At 39.2% G+C, this 17,290-nt stretch overlaps 2 non-coding genes across 2 annotated transcripts; both read left to right on the top strand.

The window, feature by feature from the left end:
• Window positions 1-705: 705 nt before the first annotated feature.
• On the top strand, window positions 706-779 carry trnat-agu (transfer RNA threonine (anticodon AGU)). Its single transcript has one exon. It is a non-coding gene; the product is annotated as a tRNA-Thr (tRNA).
• Window positions 780-2,552: 1,773 nt separating this feature from the next.
• On the top strand, window positions 2,553-2,626 carry trnan-auu (transfer RNA asparagine (anticodon AUU)). The gene has a single exon. It is a non-coding gene; the product is annotated as a tRNA-Asn (tRNA).
• Window positions 2,627-17,290: the final 14,664 nt, after the last annotated feature.

Below are 17,290 nucleotides of genomic sequence, written 5' to 3'. Positions count from 1 at the left end.
ATGTATCTCGGCCACCTGATTGATGTTACCGAATCATTGCGTGTAATACGTGATTGAATCGTAAATAAAAGTCTAAAGATCTCTGATCAACTCTTTCTCTATCTCTCTATCTCTCTCTCACGTGGCACAGTTTTGGGGAGTGGAAATGAGTAACAGTTGTCGAAAGGGACCTGTCAGATAAGTTTGATGAATCAGGGTCTGACTGAAGGTCTGGGGACTAGGAACTTTTGACCCCGGCTAGGCTCACCATTACATACAATGATTACGCACACACATACACATGGGCACAGCATTGGTATGTGAGAATTGATAACGGTTGTCGGAAGGGACCTGTCAAATACGTTTGATGAAAAGTGCCCCAGCTACCCGATTGGACGGCAAAACATTAGGTGGGACTTCCGGAAGGCGGGATATCCAGAAGGCGGGACTTCCGGTGAAAATGCAGGCTTTTGATTGGTTGAGGGAGGGACGTACAGGGGGCGTGGTTTGATGACGTGGCACGATCTGATTGGTCGAGACGACCTGTCAAAATTAGTTTGATGAAAAGTGCCCCCTATATCTCTCTCTGTTATTTGTTTCTGGAAAATGCAGAGGTTCCTAATCAGGGAAGTTGTTTTTGCTGTCTGTGTGAAGTTTGTATGCAAGAGAATGTTTTTGAGTTTGCCTGAAGCTATATTGTGTTGATATAGAAAACCAGTCAGGTAGGGTGCCGTGGCTTAGTTGGTTATAGCGCCTGTCTAGTAAACAGGAGATCCTGGGTTCGAATCCCAGCGGTGCCTCGTCCTTGGGTAATCTTTAATCAGTAACTGCTACAATGAGTAAATCAACCCTTTTTTTTATTGGCGTCAGACTATGACTAACAGTATGCAGAGCTTTGGTGTGTGCTTAGACTTGCAGATAATCATCAGACCACTGGGATTTACATATGCATAGTAAATTCATTATTTGCCTCAAATATTAGCAGCACTACTGTTATTTTATAGGAAGGTTGGCCAAGGAACCAGTTTCTTCACCTGGGCTGTGTGTAGCAGTGTACAGCGCATTGGACGTCTAGATAAATAGCTGCAGCAATTCAAAGGTTGTGGGTTCGAGTCCCACCAGAGTCGAGAGTGTTTCCTCTTCTTTATAGCTCTGTCTACTACCTTTTTGTACTTTTATTTGCAAGATTTTCTCTAGTCTTTTTACCTAATTAATAGCAATTTCAAACTTTAAGAAATATTCTGTTTGATGTTGGGGTATTGGAACATATTTGTGCTGCAGAAGATTCTGCATGTATTTGTGAAAAGTGAGATGAAGCAGTTTGAAATGTTGGATTTTAGCCTTTTCTGAATCAGAATGATGTTTACTGATGCATTAAAAGATGTTTAAACGGAACCTGAAGGGTAAACAAAAGATTCTAAGTTTTGTGTGTACATTCTGTGTGACAAGGTCTAGTACTCTGTACATGTATATGATAGGTTTAAGCAATTGAGACAAGCTTTCAGAGTTGATGTTATTTGTTTCTGGAAAATGCAGAGGTTCCTAATCAGGGAAATTGTTTTTGCTGTCTGTGTGAAGTTTGTATGCAAGAGAATGTTTTTGAGTTTGCCTGAAGCTATATTGTATTGATATAGAAGACCCGTCAGGTAGGGCGCTGCGGCTTAGTTGGTTATAGCTCCTGTCTAGTAAACAGGAAATCCTGGGTTCGAATCCCAGCAGTGCCTTTACCTTGGGTAATCTTTAATCAGTAACTGCTACAATGAGTAAATCAACCCTTTTTTTATTGGCGTCAGACTATGACTAACAGTATGCAGAGCTTTGGTGTGTGCTTAGACTTGCAGATAATCATCAGACCACTGGGATTTACATATGCATAGTAAATTCATTGTTTGCCTCAAATATTAGCAGCACTACTGTTATTTTATAGGAAGGTTGGCCAAGGAACCAGTTTCTTCACCTGGAATCTGTGGTGCAATGGATAGCGCATAGGAATTCTAGATGAGTGGCTGGAGCAATTCAAAGGTTGTGGGTTTGAGTCCCACCAGAGTCAGGAGTGTTTCCTCTTCTTTATAGCCCTGTCTACTACCTTTTTGTAGTTTTATTTGCAAGATTTTCTCTAGTCTTTTTACCTAATTAATAGCAATTTCAAACTTTCAGAAATATTCTGTTTGATGTTGGGGTATTGGAACATATTTGTGCTGCAGAAGATTCTGCATGTATTGGTGAAAAGTGAGATAAAGCAGTTTGAAATGTTGGATTTTAGCCTTTTCTGAATCAGAATGATGTTTACTGATCCATTAAAAGATGTTTAAACGGAACCTGAAGGGTAAACAAAAGATGCTAAGTTTTGTGTGTACATTCTGCGTGACAAGGTCTAGTACTCTGTACATGTATATGATAGGTTTAAGCAATTGAGACAAGCTTTCAGAGTTGATGTTATTTGTTTCTGGAAAATGCAGAGGTTCCTAATCAGGGAAGTTGTTTTTGCTGTCTGTGTGAAGTTTGTATGCAAGAGAATGTTTTTGAGTTTGCCTGAAGCTATATTGTATTGATATAGAAAACCAGTCAGGTAGGGTGCCGTGGCTTAGGTGGTTATAGCTCTTGTCTATTAAACAGGAGATCCTGGGTTCGAATCCCAGCGGTGCCTTTTCCTTGGGTAATCTTTAATCAGTAACTGCTACAATGAGTAAATCAACCCTTTTTTTATTGGAGTCAGACTATGACTAACAGTATGCAGAGCTTTGGTGTGTGCTTAGACTTGCAGATAATCATCAGACCACTGGGATTTACATATGCATAGTAAATTCATTATTTGCCTCAAATATTAGCAGCACTACTGTTATTTTATAGGAAGGTTGGCCAAGGAACCTGTTTCTTCACCTGGCCTCTGTGGCGCAATGGATAGCGCATTGGACTTCTAGATGCATAGTTGAAGCAATGCAACGGTTGCGGGTTCGAGTCCCACCAGAGTCAGGAGTGTTTCCTCTTCTTTATAGCCCTGCCTACAACCTTTTTGTACTTTTATTTACAAGATTTTCTCTAGTCTTTTTACCTAATTAATTGCAATTTCAAACTTTCAGAAATATTCTGTTTGATGTTGGGGTATTGGAACATATTTGTACTGCAAAAGATTCTGCATGTATTTGTGAAAAAGTGAGATGAAGCAGTTTGAAATGTTGGATTTTAGCCTTTTCTGAATCAGAATGATGTTTGCTGATCCATTAAAAGATGTTTAAATGGAACCTAAAGGCTAAACAAAAGATGCTAAGCTTTTGTGTGTACATTCTGTGTGACCAGGTCTCCTACTCTGTACATGTATATGTACATGTGATGTTTTTTGTTTCTGGAAAATGCAGAGGTTCCTATTCAGGGAAGTTGTTTTTTCTGTCTGTGTGAAGTTTGTATGCAAGAGAATGTTTTTGAATTTGCCTGAAGCTATATTGTATTGATATAGATTACCTTTCAGGTAGGGCGCAGTGGCTTAGTTGGTTGTAGTGCCTGTCTAGTACACAGGAGATCCTGGGTTTGAATCCCAGCAGTGCATTTTCCTTGGGTAATCTTTAATCAGTAACTGCTACAATGAGTAAATCAACCCTTTTTTATTGGCGTCAGACTATGACTAACAGTATGCAGAGCTTTGGTGTGTGCTTAGTCTTGCAGATAATCATAGACGTTCAAAAATCAATTTTAACAACCCAATCAGAATCAACAGCGCTTCGTGATGTCCGAGTACTAGCAACTCCTGCGTTAAGTTTGGGCTGTTAAACGTACGGTCTCTAACACGTAAAGCCGTCATTGTCAATGAAATTCTAACTGTAAACCTCCTCAGTTCACTGTGTCTCTGTGAACCGTGGGTTAAACCTAATGAATTATTGCTGTGAATGAATCAACTCCCCCAGGCTTTAACTACTGCAGTTATCCACTCAGGTGTGGTCGTGGTGGCGGCGTTGCCACAATCTATGATTCAGTTCTAGGCATAATCCTAAACTCAGGTTATGAAGCTAAATCGTTTGAAGTGCTTATTCTTAAAGTGGCAGGCTTTTCTCCGGCTTCTAAAAAGCAGCTCTCTTTCCTGCTTATTACAGTCTATCGTCCTCCTGGACCTTATACAGATCTTGTTAGTGAAATTGCTGACTTCTTTTCAGAAGTAGCTGTCTCTACTGTGTCATGAAAAATATTGTAATCATGCTGATTCATAATGTATCCATTTAATCTTGTATCCCCTTAATATTTTGTATTCGTAAATCATGTTCTGTTCTATATAATCTACTGCACAGTTGTACAGTACATTCTGATACTATGTCTGGCGCCAGCCGAGGCCAGATAAGAAATATATGGGTAAGCATTAGCTGAAACAGAGCAGTTAATCATGTTGTCCCCTTACTCACCCTCACACTCAGGGGCACAGTGTCTTAAATCTATCAACAATAGGCAGAAAAGTGTGCCAGAGGTCACACACCACTAGTGTTAATTACATACACTCCTTCTTAGGAGGTGCCAGGTGTCGTAAGTCATGACTTCAGGATGCGTATGCAACATGTGAGGGTGGGTGGGGGATATTCCTATAAGTATGTATGTTGAATACCATTGAGGCAGTCTGTATCGTGGTCACGAGCTGCGTGCAGATTCATTAAACTTGCTACTCAATGCATATTCCCTTGTCTGCTTCATCACTCTCTGACAGATTTCCACCACAACTGATAAGGCTTTTATTGTTTGAGATTTCAGTATTCACTTTGAAAAGAGTCCTTAGGACCCCCTTAGAATTAGATTTAAATCAATCTTAGATGCTTTGGGATTCATTCAAAATGTTATAGGTCCAACTCCTAGATATAGGTCCAACCATACACTAGACCTAGTTCTGACCCTGCATATTGAAACAGAACATGTAGTAAGCATTTCTCAGCCTGACTCCATTTCTGACCATTACCTAATCATGTTTGTAGTCTTAAACCAGGATATCCACCTGATGCCTCGCTTTATGAGCAAACGTACCATAACAATGTCTACAGCTAGTGTATTCATTAATAACCTTCCAGATTTAACCATCTCCAGCCCATCTCATCATATAGAACTTGAGCATGAACCAGATGATCTGCTGTCTGTCTCCGCTCTAATCTTGACAATGTTGCGTCAATTAAGATCAAACAAATTAGGGAGAGAAAGCTAGCGCCTTGGTGTAATGACCATATGCGTACTCTCTACGGCTTGAATGGCATCATAGTCATGCGGAATACAAAAAAGCTTTAATTAAAGCCAAATCCTCATAAATCGCATCACTAATAGACAATAACAAAAATATCCCCAGATTCCTTTTTAATACTGTGAATAAACTCACCAGCAGTCACAGACAAACTAACTCAGCCATTCCTGCTGACATTAGCAGGATAAAATTGAAAACATTAAAAATTCATAGTCAGTCCCTGACCACTGCAGTGAATGTTGATGAATGGTGCACCAGCTTTAATGCACACTCTGAATACTCTGAATAGCCTATTAAAGTCATCCTCCTGTTTACTAGATCCTGTTCCAACACAGTTGTTTAAACAGGTTCTGCCTAGGGTTATACAACCAGTACTGGCTATAGTTAACTCTTCCCTCAACATTGGCTACATACCTAAATCCCTTAATTCAGCAATTATCAAACCTGTTCTCAAAAAACCTAACCTTGACCCCAATGAGCTTGGTAATTATACACCAATCTCAAATCTCCCCTTCATAGCCAAGGTCCTAGAAAAAGCAGTGTTTCTGCTGCTGTGCACAACAGTAGCATTTACAAGGTCTTTCAGTCTGGATTTAGACCCAACCACAGCACTGAAACAGCGTTACTAAGAGCCACAAATGACCTCCTCGTTTCATTTGATAGAGGCTGCACTACTATTCTTGTGCTGCTTGACCTTAGTGCTGCCTTTGACACCGTAGATCATGCCATTCTGCTTGACAGGCTTGAAAATACTGCAGGAATTAAATGATCTGCACTCGCTTATCTTAATCTCATGTGGAATTTGTACAACATACAAAGGAACCCAAAAGGAGATCCTCGAGAGATGGTCAGCTCTGGTCACTGAGAGACAGCTAACCAGTCACACAAGTCAGATGTAAATGTAAATGTCAGATTTACTGTATATATTCTATTCAAGTGTGCTGTATGTAGCTATTATTTAATGTCTGTCCTTGTCTCCTCAGATTAGGACACGGTTAAAAAGAGTCATCAGCACAGACCTTTTCCGCTCTTTTATCAGACTACTTAATGGTCTGGTCCTAAAAACTGCTGAAGGTGAACAAAGCAGCAGCCATGAATGAGGAGAAGCCGGCTCTCATAGGCATTTTGGACTGCCCTGAGAAATATGTCAGTGAATAACTCTGATAATATCCTGTAGAACAACTGCAGCTTAGCTTGGTCTGCCACACTAAGAAGTTCCAGATCTCAAATTTCATCAGGATGTCTGTACCAGTTTTTGTGAGGCTAAACTGTGGTGCATGTATAGATTTGAACATGTACTTGTGATGCAGGTATGCTGTGGGTCCTGTGAATAATGATTTCTTTTTATTAATTATAGAAACTATAGAGGATCATTACTGAGAAGTCCTGGACATGTCCCTGTTCATTAAATAAGGGCTTTGTTCTATAGGTTGTACACTGGCAGTAATGAGTTAACTGAGCTCATCAGTTCAGTGATCAGAAATCCATTCTCTCTCCATTAGCAGAACTGATCAGACTGATCAGCTGCTCCTCAAACCATTGATGAGTTGGATCAGCTGTGCTAAAGCAAAGAGAGCTGGAAAGTAAGCAGGGAGGGTTGCTTCAATGAGTGGAGTGTTGCTTCAATGAGTGGAGTTGGGAATCATCAGTCTAGGCTTATGACAAAGTTTTGGCCTCATAGAGTAAAGTCTTGTCCTTCTAGACTAAATGGAAACTCAGTTGTTTCTGATGTGGACATGAAGCGGACTTACTAAGAAGCAATGCACTGTAAAAAGTGGGACTGGGGTTCATTAATATTTACTAAATAATTAAAAGTTACCAACACATAATAAAATAAGAATATATGTAGTTTAAAATCAAATCGAGTTTTTTAATGTTTTTATTAATTGTATGTAACACAAATGTTGCTTTAATAATAAAATTAGCTGAGTAGAATTTACTTAACGGCAATATTATATATATATTGATAGATATAATATAAATATTGAATTTGGGGTTTCATTAGTTGTCAGTTATAACCATCAAAATTAAAATAAATAAACACTTGAAATATATCAGTCTGTGTGTAATGAATTAATATAATATACAAGTTTACCTTTTTGAATGGAATTGAAATAAATCATCTTTTTCAAAATATTCTAATTTTATGACCAGCACCTGTACATGACTCAACTGAAGATGTTCAGAAATCAGGTTCTGAATCTTCTTGTTGTGCTTCTTGATTCAGACTGCCTTCAGAACACCCACTGCTCCTGATTCAGTCCCAGAGACGAGCTTCATTGGTGGAGAGACATCCCTGCTGTTCCATGGCCTCAGTATGGATCACTTTCCGGTCCTCTGGTCCTAGGCTGGTAAATCAAGCAGTGTCTATGGGAGGAGATCCGCTGTCCAACAGAGTGTGGAAGTTCTGGTCTGTATCACTGAGGCCACCGGAACAAGCTTCACCCTCCATATTGAACTGGACACCAGTGGAGAGCTGATGCCTGAGGTGAAGAACATTCAACCACTGCACTTTTTTCAGGGTTGTCTGAGAGTAACCTACTTTCAAACCTACCAAGCGTTTCACTTAACTTACACAATAAGTCCAAATATTTGTGGACAACCTTTCTAAACAATGCTTTCAGCTACTTTATGTTGCACCCATTGCTGACACAGATGTGCAAATGCACACACACACAGCTTGTCTAGCCCCTGTAGGTTAGATTGAGCTGTGGAGCAGTGGAACTGTGTTTTCTGAAATGATGGATGGTGCTCCATACAAAATTTTAGAGATGGGTTGGAGAGTTGGGGATGATTAGGTGGGGTGATCAACCAATATACTGACCTCACTAAAGCTGTTGTCGCAGAATGCAATCAAATCCACCAGGCAACCATAATTGGTTCATATCTGGTTTAAAAAATAATTGTTTAAATAACAGGAAAATAGGAACCTTGGCATCGCTGTCCAGACCTTCAGCTCCTTATGGATGATGAGTACCACAATCTGCTCCTCAATGGTTGTTTTACCAACAGCAAGATTTATTTGGGAACATCTCCTACAGAAATGGTACATTTATCTTCTGAGGTATATTTTTATGAAATTTAGATAAATATTTTTAAATGTACATAATGATTAAATATTCATATTTTAGTTTCAGGGTTTGAGAAATCGTTTGTCTGCAGGTCAGGGCGGCCTCATTACTATGCTCCTCCCTCATTGAATACACTTCTCCTTTAGATCAGAGGTAGTAAAGCTCCTCTGTGGATGTAGATTTAGTTCCAAAAACAACCAGTTTAAGAAACAGATCAGCAGCATTCATACATGACTCAACTGAAGATGTTCAGAAATCAGGTTCTGAATCACACTTGATTTAGACTTCCGTTAGTCCACCCACTATTTCTGACTCAGTCCGAGACAAGCTCCACTGGTGGAGGGACCTCTGTGCTGGTCCATGGCCTCTTCAGCCTTTACTGAGAGACAGACAGACAGAGACATTATCAGGCTAACAAATGAGTGCTTCCCTAAAATCTTTTATAGTCTTTTATATTTATATTTAAAAATCTTTTGTAGTGACCAAGTATACAATATTCACATTCAAATACAGAATATATAAACATATACACTATTTTACACTATTATGCACGATCTGTTCCAAATAAACATATTTACATATAAGCTCTTATAGTGAGTGAGTCTGTAGTAGAAAATAAGGTTATATTACAGGATATAAACAACATATATTATTGTACAATTCCAAATATACCAATTTTACATATTTTCCCTGATGTTTATATAATTTCCATATAATATTCCACATAATTACCAACTGTTTAGATTCTAATATTAGTAATATTACTGTTTTTATTTCATTACTTTACAGAACAAACCAGACAGAATATCTGCTGTAGGGGTGCAACAGCTAATCGACATAGTCTACAAAAATCAACGACCCAATTAGTTCATTAGTATTTAATAGACGATTAGTTGTTGACGTCACCACGCATATTTCTTGTGCTAACTCGGACCGTTTGTACATGGATCACATGTTCTGGTGAGTTTCACTTACTTGTCAAAGCAAGCTACCATAGTGTAGATTTATTGGACCATGTATGTGATACAGATGTTATTAGTCATTGGTAGTTGTGAATACTGATGGAGCAAAATTCATTTTAGTTTGTGTATATGCGATTAACAGTATTGCGATTAACCAAATATTTGAAGCAGACCTTTGTAGGAAGATAAAGTAATGGAAGGTAAAATACTCGACAGATCAGGTTGTTATAGAAGAAAACTTTAATGTAGTTCCAGATGGCTCAGTTGACCGTCTTCCCTCTAGAGGGCAGCATCATCTTTTTGATTATATTTTCAATAATTTAGTCTCCAATACTAATCTGACAGACTGTTGGAGGACAGGAAACCCCAATGCCAGACAGTACACCTGGTTTAATGCTTCCAATAACGGTCAGTGTTCAAGGCTACACTACTGGTTAATCCCTCACAATGTGACGGATAGTATTTTAAGCTGTGAAATTTCAGCATCTCCTTTAACTGATCACTGTTCAGTTACCTTGTTCCTCTCTTGGGAACAAATATAAATCACCTTTGAATTCAATTTGGAAATTTAATAGTAACCTTTTACTTAATTGAAGATATTTCACTACTGGAAATTTCACCTCTGAACAAATGGGAGTGGTTTAAATGCAATGTTAGGGCAGCAGCAATTAGGATAGCATGCGTCTAAACAGATGAGGGCCCAACAATCCCAACAGACACACACAGACTCGTTTAGCATTGATTAGGAAGTGAATATGGGTTGAATGCAGTCACTCTGACGCCCACTTTCCAGAGTGTGTGAAAGTGTGTAAAAAAAGAAAAAAGAGAGAGACATTTTTAGGTAAAATAAAGTTTATTTTATTATCTTTATCGGTTGTTAATAAGAATGAGAATTATATCAGTGGTATATTAATTTAATTTAGAAAATATCAAATTGACATTTACGTTGTATTAAAGGACAGAAACAGTCATTGTAGGAAATGAAACTAGACGCTAGATGGCAGCATGGAGTCAGGAGTCAAATGCTTCAACAGCACTGAACTGTGTTAATACTCTGAAAAGCTTCTCAATAACCATCTCTACACCAAAGCTGCTCAAGTACTTCTAATAAGGAGAGGATGTAGTTTGTACCTGTTTGATAATTGCTATGCAGACGATGGCGGTCCGGTCGAGTTGTGCAGCCATGTGTTTCTTTATGAAGGTAAATGTGCCTAAATGAACCAGTAGGTGGGATATTTCTACAGGCTAAAAGCATCATATCAGAGAATGCTCCCAGCAGACGTATATGAGAGATATAGTGTTAGTGACAAGAAATCGTTTTTTATTACTTTTATTTTTTTAATCACAGTTTACACTTTTTCACTCTAGCAAATATTAACGGTAAGCAGAGAAGCAACGAGAAAAACAGAATTATCATGAAAAACACATGAAAACTGTAAAAATAATTGGTCCACGCATGCGCAGAATCGACTCAAACAGAGCTAGTTGTGCACTAATGGCACCCCCTGTGGAGAGTCTTAAGCTTGCGGGAGCCATTACAGCACAGTGTGTAATAAAAACTGAATAAAAATTTCTAAAGAATTTAATTTTTAAAGCATAAAGAAAAATGATATCACTCTCCAGTGTAAATTAGACCTTCCAGCAGTAAATATTCACTCAGCTTCTAGTTTAAGGAAACAGTGGCGTAGGGTTCAATTAAACTCCTCATACCACTTTATATTTATACAAGGAAGCTGTTACTGACATATAATGATCGCTAGATGGCGTTTCTTCCACACGTCATTCAGTTGGGTGTAGAGATTCTCGATATGCCAGGTGAGTTTAAACTGTTCACTGGATGTTCAAAAATAATATTATTATAATTAAAAGATATTAAATAATAATAGTAATAATAATAAGGACTTCCTGTTCGTTTCTGTTCATTTGTGTTGATTCATTGTTCATGTGTTTCACCTGGGACTGGGAGTACTAAAGGAGCGTAGTTCCCTTTGTTCACTGCCGTGAATTGACTCTACTGGAATCCCTGTGACGCTCTGGGATTCCTCACACGTTACCGCCGTGTTCAGGTCAGCTCTAGTTTTGCGGCCCATGTTTAGGAGAGATTCTCTGTCCGACTCGGAGGCAAGCCAGGTACGTTCGCTTCCTGCTCAGGTTCCATGGTGAACCAAGTTCTAGGCAGTACTCTACAGGTTCAGGTTAGGTTGGCCTTGCTTTCTGGTCTGGCAGCTGGTTCCCCCGCTACCTTTGTTTGTACACAGAGCTCGGCTCTGTCCTTAGTATCTCCCCTCTCTGCCCAAGCGAGGTTTGTGGCTTTGTGTTTATACCCCTTTAGTTTTCCCCCTCGTTTCACTCTCGTTTAGCTCCCTGCTCCTCCCAGTCCCAGGTTTGTTTTGTTTGCCATCTGACTTGTTGCGTTTTGGTTCTGTTCATGGTTTTGCCCATGTTGCTGCACTTTGCTTTTTGGATCCCATTGTTTTGTATTTGGTTAATAAAGTATCTTGCTTCGATTTCCATTTCTGCGAGTGTTCATCCCTTCAGGTCTGGCCGTACACGCCATGACAATAACATTAACAGGTGAACGTCATTCTTTATTTTAGTTCATTTATTTTGATTTTCATTTGTTGTATTTAATAATCATTTATAGTGAGACAAAAAAAAGTATTTAGTCAGCCACTGATTGTGCAAGTTCTCCTACTTAGAACAATAAGAGGTGTGTGAAACTATGAAAGACAAGGGAGGACAATGAGGAAAACAAATCCAGGAAATCAGATGGTAGAATTTTTAAAGAATTTATTTGTAAATTATGTTGGAAAATAAGTATTTGGTCACCCACAAACAAGCAAGATTTCTGGCTCTCACAGGCCTGTAACTTCTTCTTTAGGAAGCTATTCTGTCCTCCACCTGTTACCTGTATTAATGCCACCTGTTTGACCTTGTTATCTGTATAAAAGACACCTGTCCACAGCCTCAAACAGTCAGACTCCAAACCTAACCATGGACAAGACCAACATTAGATAAACATTAGAGCTTAAAATTGTTAGTTGGGCTGATTTAAATACAATCAGGGTCATAAGTAATTGGACAGTGACTGAATGTGTGTAATTTAGCTTCAGTACACCACCTCAGGGGATCTGAAATCAAGTAGTCACACAAATGAGCTGGGCCTTGGCATCGCCTTCCACACCTTCAGCTTCCTCTGGCTTTTCTGTTCTTTCTGTCATTAGCAGTGCAAGCTGTTGTAGGAACCAGTGTGATGAGTATCACAGATCTGCTCCTCAAGGGTTGTTTTAACAACAGCAAGATTTATTTCCTACAGAAATGGTACATTTAACTTCTGAGGTGTATTTTTATTAAATTAGACTAATTATTGTTACTGTGTGTAATTATTAAATATACATATTTTAGTTTCAGGATTTGAGGAATCGTTCCTCTGCAGGTCAGTACGGCCTCAGGAGGAAACTAGTACCTACTAGACGGCTGAAGTACTTGCAGCTAAAAAGTAGACTTTCTAAGGCCAAAGCTCCAGAGATCTCAATACAGGTGTTGAGCTCCAGGCTGGTCCACACTTACAGCTGCATCTCCAAGTCTGTAAGTCTGCAGGTAAATCACACACCAGCACAACCTAGAACCCCTTCAACCATGATCCTCCCTCATTTAATAGACTCCTCCTTCAGATCAGAGGTAGTAAAGCTCCTCTGTAGATGAGGTGAAGAACATTCAACCACTGCACTTTAATGATCACTTCTCTTGTAAATAAATGTACTTTTTCTCTCAGAACAGATGTTTAATCATGAGCTGCATGAAGAATTGTACAATGAAATGCAGATATTGTTAAATTTTATTGTAAAAAGATCTTTTTCAAATTTCTCCTTTTCAGTTGTTTAAAACTAACCTACTTTCAGACCTACCAAAAAAGAAAAAGGTAAAGGTGCATGTATTTGTCACTGCACAGCGAAATGTGTCCTCCGCATTTAACCGATCTGTGGTAGTGAACACACACACACTAGTGATCTAGGGGCAGGGAGTACACACACACCCCGAGCGGTGGGCAGCCAACTCCAGCGACCCAGGGAGCAGAGAGGTTAAAGGGCCTTGCTCAAGGGCCCAACATTGGCAGCTTCCCAAGCCCAGGAATTGAACCCACAACCCTGTTATCGATAGCCAGACGCTCTAACCGCTGAGACACCGCTGCCCCTAAAACCAAGCGTTTCAGTTAACTTACACTTTATGTCCAAATGTTTGTGGAGACCCCTTCTTAGAAATGCATTCATCTACTTTATGTTGCACACACTTTTGACACATATGTGCAAACTGTGGAACTGTGGGGTGTTCATCATCCAACATTCTGACCTCACTAATGCTCTTGTGGCTGAATGCTTCAAAATCTAGTAGAGAGTCTTTTTTCCCTGGACACTAAAGACATCCAACAAAAACAGGTTGTTTTAGGACCTAAATCTACATCTACAGAGGAGCTTTACTACCTCTAATCTGAAGGAGGAGTCTATTAAATCAATGAGAATTGATGAAGGGTTTCTAGGTTGTGCTGGTGTACCTAATTTCCAATACAGGTGCTGAGCTCCAGGCTGGACCATACTGACGTCATGAACAGACTCTTTCTTCAGAGGTAGATGTAGATTTACTTCCAAAAGCAACCAGTTTAAGAAACAGATCAGGAAAAATCATACATGACTCAACTGAAGATGTTCAATAATCAGGTTCTGAATCTTCTTGTTGTGCTTCTTGATTCAGACTGCCTGCCGACCACCTACTGCTCCTGATTCAGTCACAGAGACGGGCTGCCCCCCGGACGGGCTGGTCCATGACCTCAGTGTGAGGGACTACCAGAATGTGGTAGGACATCTCCAGTCCTACAGTCTGCAGCTGGGCCAAAAAAATCTAGCAGTGTCTGTAAGAGGAGGTCCGCTGTCCAACACTAATTAAGTGTGGAAATTTAGGTCCGCATCACTTAGGTCTTCAGGTCACCCTCTGGAACACGCAAGTGGATGCCTGAGCAGGACAAGAAGAAGAGGTGAAGACTGTGGTGCTGCATTCAACCACTGCACTTTAATGATCACTTCTCTTGTAAATAAATGTACTTTTTCTCTCATGTTTAATCATGAGCTGCATGTAGAATTGTTCAATAAACTGCAGATATTGTAACATTTTACTGTAAAAATATTTGTAAAATTTGGGTTGTCTAAAACTACTTGCAAACCCTTTCACTTAACCCACACTATATGCCCAAATGTTTGTGGACACCCCTTCTAATAAATGCATTCAGCTACTTTAAATTGCACCCATTGCACATATATGCAAATGCACACACTTTAGTCTTTGTAGAGAAGTAGTGCCAACAGAATAGGACTCTCTGGAGCATTCATCTATTGGCACCATGCTGCCTAATGCCAGTCGTGGGGCAGAGGTGTATAAAGCCCCCCAGTATTGAGCTGTGGCACAGTGGAACTGTGGAATGTTCCACTGCGCCACAGCTCAAACACATTCTCTGGAGTGATTAATGGTGTTTCATCCAATATTTTTGGAATAAGTTGGGGTGGTGATTATTTAACATCCTGACCTTACCAATGCTCTTCTTGGTGAATGCAATCAAATCCTCACAGCAATGCTCCAAAATCTAGTAAGCTGTCTCCAGCCTTCCCTAGACACTAGAGACAGTCAATCCAATAAAACAGCATCAAGAATGAATGAGCAGGTGTCCCAATACATCTGTCCATGTAGTGCATGAGTCTCACTTATCCTACACCTCAAACACCTATAAAATAAAGCATAACACTACTCATAAACCTAATTCCAATCCAAAACCTTTAACTAACTTTACCCTGTTGAACATACACTGAGATGGTGATGATGGTACGCTGGATGAAAGCTAGTCTGTGTGTGTGTGTGTACTCACATTTCACTGATCTGTTGACAGGGTCCCTGCACCTTCCCCGCCACTGTGTGTACTGACTGACAGACAGACAGACAGAGACATTATCAGGCTGACAAATGATCCTCATCTGCAGAATTATCACCATTAACAATATTATCATGATCCAGATTCAGTGGCTGCTTACCTAAATCAAGTCAAGTGACTTTTATTATATAGTATATGATACACAAATTCAAATCCAGAATCTATACACATAAATACACACTATTTTACACTATTCTGCAAGGTCTGGGTGCAACAACTAAGATTAGTTTTAAATTTAGTTAAATAAAAAAAATTAGTTGATGTCATCACTCATGTTTCTCGCACTAACCAGGAACGGTTTGTGCATGGATCACGTTTTCTGTCAATGTTACCATAGTGTATATTTACAGATAAAGCTGCCTAAATACACCAGTAAGTAGGAAATGATGATAGACTAAAATCATTATATGAGAGAACGCTCCCAGCAGGAGAGTGTAAATCACCATGTCAGTGTAAATATAAGCTAATAGAGGTAATAAGAAATCATTTTTATATATTTATATATATTAACACCCAAGTAAATCCTCAGATTCAGAGATATATAGTAATGAAGTAGAACTACTTCAGTACTGTACTTAAGTACTAAAATACTGTATCTGTATCTACTGGAGGATTATTTTATCTCCTACTTCCACTTTTACTTCACTACATATTTTGGATGAGTTTAATACTTTTACTCCGTTAGATGTTTATGTGCTGCAGCTGCAGTGAGGACACTAACGCTAGAGCTCTGTAGTTTATTCCGAGATGGAAGAACCACTAGAAGAAACACCACCTTCCCCACCTTCAAATACTCGTATGTGGCCGAATGGTTCATGTTCATGAACTTCGTCTTCTACAGTTCTGTCCTTCTACTACAGCCAGAGGAACTGTGACAGTACTTAAGTCTGAGCATTTGAAATAATAGAAACACTGATACTCAGACTTTTGACTGCTTTCTGTAAGAACTACAGAACACAATACAGTACTTTTACTTTCAGTACTTAAGTAACTACATGCAATACTTAAGTACTTCCACTTAAGTCTGGAGCTTAAAGACACTTCTACTTCTACTCAAGTCACTTTTTTGATAGAGCACTTGTACTTTTACTCAAGTCTGGGTCTCTAGTACTTTCTACATGTCTGCTGAGATTGTATTTTGCACGTGAGAAAAACAGATTTATCATAAAAAAAAAAAAACACATGAAAGCGTTTGTTGGTGGGTTGTGGGTCCGCGCTTGCACAGATCACATTTGGATGGGTAGAAATCGGCAGAACACCAGTCTTCTGCGGCACGGCAGAGGAGAGGTGCGTACAGCTTGAGCTCTAGTTCTTAAACTGTTTAAAGAGTTAAAACTCATGATATGCTTAAAAGAAGAGAAAGCTTTAGTGAAAGCAGACTCGTTTAGCATTGATTACGAAGTGAGTATCGGTTGAATGCAGTGGATTAAGGTTTGGCCTCTATACAACCTTAACATCTTGTACAGAAATGGTAAATTTATATGTAAAAAATAGTAATATTTTAAACTGTGCAAAATAATTAATAATAATAATTAAACATTCGTATTTTAGTTTCAGAATTCAAGGAATCATTCCTCTGCAGACCAGTACGGCTTCAGAAGGACACTAGTATCTACAAAACGGCTGACTTGGAGGAAATGTCTGCATTAGAGCTGCTACACTGAATCTATAAAATTGATAATAATCGATTGTTAAAAGTGTTGGCAACGAATTTCATTATGGATTTGTTGTGTCGCACGATGTATGTGTTACTCGCCTTGTCATATCAGCTCATCTCCGCTTACGTTACCTGTGGCGCTTTGTCTACTCTGGAAAAAATTTATAAATAAGAGGGAGATGAGCGAAGCGAGTCAGAGCGGAGGCGTAATCTTTAAAATAAATTTAACATCAAGAAGTAAAAAAATTCCAAAAAATTAAACATGAATGACGCAGAACAGAAGTTCAGCTTAAATCCTCACCAATGTGGGAGCACAGTCACTACAATAACCCCAGTTAGTTCTGTTTTGAAGTGAGGAAACATAACGGTGCACTCACACTATGTGAACCGGTGTAACACGGCACATGCTGTTTTTTGCTTAACTGGACAATGACAATGATAGAG

Source organism: Salminus brasiliensis, chromosome 4, assembly GCF_030463535.1.
Source record: "Salminus brasiliensis chromosome 4, fSalBra1.hap2, whole genome shotgun sequence".
Lineage (NCBI taxonomy): Eukaryota > Metazoa > Chordata > Actinopteri > Characiformes > Bryconidae > Salminus > Salminus brasiliensis.
Note: the sequence above shows the minus strand (reverse complement) of the source record. Positions and strands in the feature narration are given on the sequence as shown.